The sequence below is a fragment of the Phalacrocorax carbo genome, chromosome 4 (assembly GCF_963921805.1).
Source record: "Phalacrocorax carbo chromosome 4, bPhaCar2.1, whole genome shotgun sequence".
NCBI classification, from domain to species: Eukaryota; Metazoa; Chordata; class Aves; order Suliformes; family Phalacrocoracidae; genus Phalacrocorax; species Phalacrocorax carbo.
The window spans coordinates 51270870-51277704 of record NC_087516.1 but is presented as its reverse complement, the minus strand read 5'-3'; the positions used below and the strand labels follow the sequence as shown (position 1 = coordinate 51277704).

The 6835-nt window shown below is 42.9% G+C and overlaps 1 protein-coding gene across 1 annotated transcript in view; it reads left to right on the top strand.

Moving 5' to 3' along the window:
* The first annotated feature begins 6497 nt into the window (after positions 1-6497).
* Positions 6498-6835, top strand: part of SNCA (synuclein alpha) — a 72008-nt gene continuing 71670 nt past the window's right edge. The window contains exon 1 of the mRNA XM_064449952.1: positions 6498-6704. The gene's annotated coding sequence lies outside the window, so the exon portion shown is untranslated. The remainder of the gene's footprint in view (positions 6705-6835) is intronic.

Below are 6835 nucleotides of genomic sequence, written 5' to 3'. Positions count from 1 at the left end.
AAGCCTTCTCCCCCCTCAATCTTCATGCATGAAAAGTCATTCTCCAGAAACCTCTACTTAGCCCACTGATAACTTACAGTTCCTTTCTGGACACACCCCTCATAGAGATGCCCACCCAAATTTGACTTCAGTTTGGCTGTGGTTTTTCATTGTGACTACTGCCACCACATTCGCTGCTTTGCCCTCCCTTTGTCCCTTACTTAAGTGGCCTTTTGAGTCCGTTTCTCCTGCCTCCTGGGCATCCCTGCAAATGTGAATGCTTCAAACAGCTTGTGAATTGAAACAAATTGGAGAGCCTAACAGAAATTAAATGTTTCTAAGGTAGGGGTTTTTTTTCAAGATCTGAGCTTGAGGCTGTAACTGTAATGGTAATTTAAATTAAATTTACAGGTACGTTTATTCTGTGCACGAATATTAGGAAAAATAATCCTTTTTTTCCCTATTGATTGTCTACATTGCCCAAGCCTGAGTATACTTTCCCTTGTGAAGAAACCTGAAATGGGTCCCTGCAGTCACTCTCTGTCCTGCTTAGTGCTGCATATAGATGAATCTTAATAGCCCAGGTGTTGCCTTAAAATTAAGAATTTTAAATCAAGACAAGTGCCTAAATGTTTTGTGGCAATAAAAACATAGACAAAAGGGTATAGGCCTGTGGGTTGGAGGTTGCACTGAGATAGGTTTCCAGTGATTCCATGTAATAAATAATGGAGCCAATGAAACTGGAACAGATCAAATGTCCTTATACAGATATTTCCTTTGTTATTCTTGGTTCCCCTGAGTCAGCCTCTGGTTTAATGTGAGCATGAATGGGAGCTGAATTGGACCTGTATTTGGTGTTGCAAAAAAAGTGCTGGCAACTGTCGACCATGTCATCAGGTTTTGGTGATTGGGGTGGCACCAGCAAACACTATCTGAGGGACCTACCTGGCTGGGAAGCTTGCATGTTGGAATCAGAGGAATGAGAAGAGAATCATGTGTTGCCTTTTCCAGAGAAGACTTTAGGTTTTCCCTCTGGGTTAATATGGCAAAACATAATAAAGCAAACTACGTAGCCTTTATGTACTTGTTCCATATATAATTGTTTATATATATATATGCCTTTTGCACACACTGAATGTTCAGAAAGGGAATCTCCTTTTTGTGTAGCAAATATTGGTGAACATCAGATACACAGAACTTTTGTTTATTAAATGTATCAGACAACAGGCTTCTAGCAATAAAGCAAAGTTCACAAGCAACATGAAAAGTGAAAATTTCTGTGTGAAGATGCAGTCACGTTTGGATTGCTCATATGCTTATCACCTCTGGATTATTAATACCTCTGATGACAAAAGTGCGATCTGAATGAAAACTGCCACTTTTCTGTTGTGTGATGTCTACTTCCCCTTAGAAATTGTAGAAAGAAGACAGTTTGATAGAATGAAGTATGCTCCTGTCTGGGTTTTGCACTTGTTTAAACAGTTTGCTAGTGACTAACTTTAGTATCTAATTAAAGCTGCTGCCTTCCTGGTGTATCTCTTGAGAAATGCTGCCACCCAGGTAATTAATGTGCTGTGCCTGCACTGGCTCAGATACCTGTATTTGCAGTAGGCTACTTTAGAGCGTGCAAGTCTTATCATTGACCTTGGAGACATCTGGTGCTGGTCAGGTCTCACTCAAACAGGATTTGGGACAAGATAGGCATCAGACCTGACCCTGCATGATGATTCCCACTTTTCTAGCATTAGCATTTTCTGTTACGTGAGATACTGCTAACATGTTGCATCACATGTTCTTTTTTTCGGTTACAGTCAACCCACTGCTGCTGTGTAATGGGAAACATCTTCAAGAACAATCAACACTGATTTTGCCAGGCACCCTTAGGTCAGCTTCATCTGACGTACTGGGTGTCTCTGAGTAGGAACGTGCTGCCAGATGGCCTGCTTGGCACTTAAGCTGTCACTTTTCAGCGTACAGTTTCACTTAAGGTCCCAGGTGCAACAGAGTTGCTTTGCCCTTCAGCACTGAATTTCTAGCCCAGATAAATTAATTAATTTATGAAATGTTACCACTGCCTATGAAAGATGTGATGTCCCTCTAACTTCAGCCTTGACTGCAAGTAAAGGAGGTGAAGGTCTGGCAGGTTTTGCCTGTAACAGGGGTGGTATAAAGCTGTGACACCCTTCTTTCTGATGGTTAGAGTTGTGTCAAGATTAGTGTTGTTGGGCTGGTATTTACCAGGTCAGAGACGTACATCAACCTTCTTTAAATATATGTATACATTCACAAATGTATGTATGTGCTTACATCCCTCCAACATGGCATTTTGGCATATTTGTCTGTCTCAGTTATAACATTTTTAATATATATACCTTGTAAACATTCTCTCTCACATAAACAAAAGCATAAACATAAACAAATACTGAGTCACTCAAAATGGTTGAGCTATGCCTGAACAGCTTTTGGGGAGAAATCTTATGTTTTACCTGTGCTAAAATATTCTGGTGAACTTTTCTTTTGAGAATGTTTATATTGTTCATGTTTGGAAGAAGGAGTTTGAGATTTAGTAACCTATTGAGATATACATGTGAGGTTTTTCCAGATATGCTTTCAGCTCAGCCTAATTTGTTCAAATGTTAAGACTTGGGGAGGAAGTCCTCCTTCTTCCATGGTCTCCACCCATGCACCTTTTTCTTGGTTGGATCTCTGATACATCCACCTGCACTGGACATGTTCTGGCCTGAAGCTGGTTACAGCTTGGCCTGTAGTTTGCAGACATGAGGATGGTACATGCTATGCTGTGTGCACCTGAGCTGAGAGCAAGAAGGACTAGACCATTTGTCTGATCTGATTATGTCAAACACAAGGGCTAGAACTGCGGAGGAATGAGATTTCTGAGAAAGAGTCTGACGCCAGAGAGGAGCAGGTACATCACAAGCAGGGGAGAGGCAACAACAATAAAGGCTGAAACTAGGTTTTGTCTGTGAATTGTTCTGTCCATGCTCTGGGTTTGATCTGAGATGAAGGACTTTTTATGCACAAAGACATTGAGAATGCTGATCTGAATTTCAGACAAACCTGCTTCGGCTCCATTTATATCTCTTGTCAATGGTTGCATGGCATGACAGTGGACATCCAGCGACCCTGCCCATAGTCAGCACCCAGTTATATCTACCAAAACAGTTCATGAGCAGAAATCTTTACAATAGGAATGAACTGGAAATGGCAACTGCTGCATAATAATGGATATGAATTTTAAATTAATAAACAGAATGCTTCCACTGCAAAACTAACTCTGAAATGGTAACTTGCAGCTCAATTGTACGAACGTTTTAATACATATGCTTAATTTTCAGTTGAGTAAACGTCACTGGAAACACCATGCAAGTGAGGCACATGCATGACAACACTTATGAGCATGCTAAGTATTAAGATAATGATGTGCTAAACCTCAGGCTTACATGTAAACAAATGAGAGGTTGTACTCAACTTTTTTTTGAAACTGAACATGTTTTTGAGTTCTCAGAAATTGCTCATGCACACAGGTAGTTTTGGCATGGTCAGTGATGACGGCAACCGCCCATGGAGGGACCTGAGTGGGAATAGAAATGCAAAAGTTGTGATGCAAGGGTCTACGAAAATGGTCTCAAGTCCCAGTTGCCTCTAAAGCAATGCACATAGTAAACTGTTCTGTAAGAAATCCAAAGACTGAAATATATTTGCATAAAAATTGCACTGTTTCACACAGTTAACAGATTTATCAAATTAAGGCCATTTTCAGATTAGCTGCAATCGGTAGAAAGACCCTGCAGTGGAATAATCTATGTTACCTGTGAATAGCCTGTCCTAAGTCAGCTTCCTTTGATACTGCAGCTTTTCAGGTTTTCAAAGGTACCTTTCTTCTGAGTAACATCACCTGTCAGTTCTGTGGTAACACACAGAGCCTGTGTGAGTCACTCTTTGAATAAATAGGGGAAAGCTTTCAATTCAGTATGTCATGTTTGAGGGGAATATCTTTCCTGTGTTTCTGTATGAAGAATTTTATATGTTAATCGTTTAACCTGAAGGCAGTAAATTCTGATCAGTTTTACTCTGCAACACTGTTCACTTGTCAATAATTGTTCTTTTCATAGTGATAAAGTAGGTTTACTTGATCACTAGCACTAAGCCAATAAGCTAGCCTGCAGTGCAAGATGGATTGAAGGAGTTTTTATTACTACTTAACTGATTTTTTTGCTCTAGATGCTTATGCAAAGTAAACAGTGTCATTAAATAAAGATTTGTTTTAAATGTGATCAGCGGGCAACCTGCTTGCTGCTATCCTTTCTTCAGACAGGAAAGGCTTCAGGGGAGAACTTACTGTGATACTAATAGTACTGAGGAGACAACCTGAAAAAAAACCCACCCAGCTGTTCTAGACAATGTGGTTTAAACAGGAATTACCTTGGAGATGTAATGCTAATTCCCTACCATATTTAATTCTGTTTTCCACTTAAGTCCCATCCATTTTCAGAATGAAGGATTTCATGTGTCAATGTTTGTACTCTTTTTTTTTTTTCCTTCTGTGCCTCTTACCCTCTGATTTAGAATTTAACAGCTGCCTATTTTGAATACTATAGCTGAAATTTTCAGCTTTATTTCTGGTGTGGAAACTGATCCTTCTTGCCTTTACCTCTCTATTTCTAGCTGCATGATTTTATTAACAGACAAGCTGTTACTTTGTTTAACAGCAGAACAAAGTGCCTCCCTTTGACAAACACAAGGCAAAAAAAAAAAAAACCAACCTTACAAAATCTAGGAGTTGCACACATCTGAGCTCTTCTTTGTAAAGTTTTCAGAAATGGAGCCATAAATATACAAGGATATTTATCATACTAGATACTCTGTTATTGCTAACATAATTAAATAAAATAAATCTATCCAGATTTATATCAGCGTAATAAAAAGCAACATTTCATGCTCGCTTGCATGCTAGAGGAACAAAAGGCTTCTTAAAATCCAGAAGACAGTACTTACATAAGGAGTGCAATATTCACTTTAATTCTAATTTGGGGTCTAATTTCCTGGCCTGGGTAGTAGAGAATGACTGAGGGAGTGGCTTTCAATAAGCCAATTTATATACTAAGGTATATAAATTGCTGGATCAGTTAATAATATGTGGAAAGAATATGATTTTGACTCACTTTGATTTACTGTCTGAAACTATACCTATTTTCCTTTCCCCAAATTGGGAGGAAATAGAAATACCACATCACGTTCTTGCACTAAGTATGAATGTGCTGCATGGGATGACTGAGATGAGCTTTTTTTTTTAAGGCTTTTCTTGAGGGCAGAATTATGAGGGAGTGATTCGTATTCTCAGTCCATGCCTTCTTACACAAAGAAATAAAATATATTTCCAAATGCTTGGTTGATTAAAACTATCAGTGGAATGAACCAAAAGAAAGTTTACCAAACAGTATAGAAATATTAAGGCTTATGAAGAAACCTGGCAAGAAGAAGACTGCAGTACATGTTCAGAATGAAAACAAAACCAGGGATGCATCAGCTGTCTGCGTGAGATGATGGATGAAAGATGTTCCTTGCAGCTCACAACTTTGTATCTTACCTATACCACGTTGTTTCTCCTTTCGGAGTGCAATTAAAACCCAACTGTTTCTGTAGGTCACGCAGGATTTTATACAGCATATGAACTGATGTACTGAAGCTGAAGGTCCATCTGTTCTAATGCCTTGTCTCCTGCTGGTCTTGGCTTTTCATGCCTAAATTCTGCTACCAAAATAGAGAAGTTTGATAGCTTTCCCTTTCTGGGGAAAAAGTTACTTCTATGCATCAGACTAAGACTTGAATAAGAGAGGTCATGGAGGACATGGTGGAGGATGTTAGTAGAGGTGTAGGGCTCAGGCAAATCCGGCAGGAGTGTGGTGGGGCTTCTCATGGTGTTCCTGGTTTGGGATGAAGATTTTTTTGTGTGTGCAATATGGTTAAGACTCAAATTACAGCTGCAAGAGCATCACCTCCCACACTTAAAAATGAGCTGGGATCACGAACCAAGTGAGAACACTGGCATCGAACTCCAGCCACTTTGGGCTGAAGATTTGGCAGTAGAAGAAAAATCAATTAGACGCTTGGGGAGATTTTATAAGGCATTGGTGAAGTGAAAGGTGAAGCGAAACATAGGTGTACTGTGGTCACCGTCAGCAGCTTCCTCACGTTTGTTCAAAGATGCGGTGCTCCTGCCTCTTGAGTGAGCAGCGGGCATGCGGGGTCACAGGGGGACCGAGTCGCCCGGTTTCCCTTTTACTCTTGCCCCTCTCTCGGTCTGCATCGATAGAACAAGCGCTCCCACTTTATCACACCTCCCACTTGGCTCCCACGGAGGACGCGGAGGGGGGCGCAGCACGGGGTGGGCCGGGAGAAGGCGGGGGAGCGTGGCGGGAGCCTCCCCGCCTCCCTCCGCTCCTCCTTCCCTCCCCTCCATCTCTCCCTCTACCTCTCCCTTCCTCCCGCGGCGCATCCTCTCCCCACCCCTCGCCTCTCCCTCACACTCGCCGCCTGCGGGGCTGCCGTCGGGGGTGGTGCCAGCAGACCCGGCCCGCTCTCCGCCGCCTCGGGGATGTGCTGAGAAGGGGCAGCTCCCCTCCGGCCGCTCCGCGCCTCGCCCTCCGCCTCCCGCCCACGCCTCCTCGGAACGGGTCGGTCGCCGGTGGCGGAGGAGCCCGGCGGTAAGCGGCGGGGCGCGGGGGGCGCCGGCTCCGGGGGCGGCGGCGGGGGGCGGCGGCGGCCCCGGGGCGCTGCGGGCTCGGGGGGGAGCGGCGCGGCGGGCGGGAACGGCTCGGCTCGGCGTCCGTGCTGC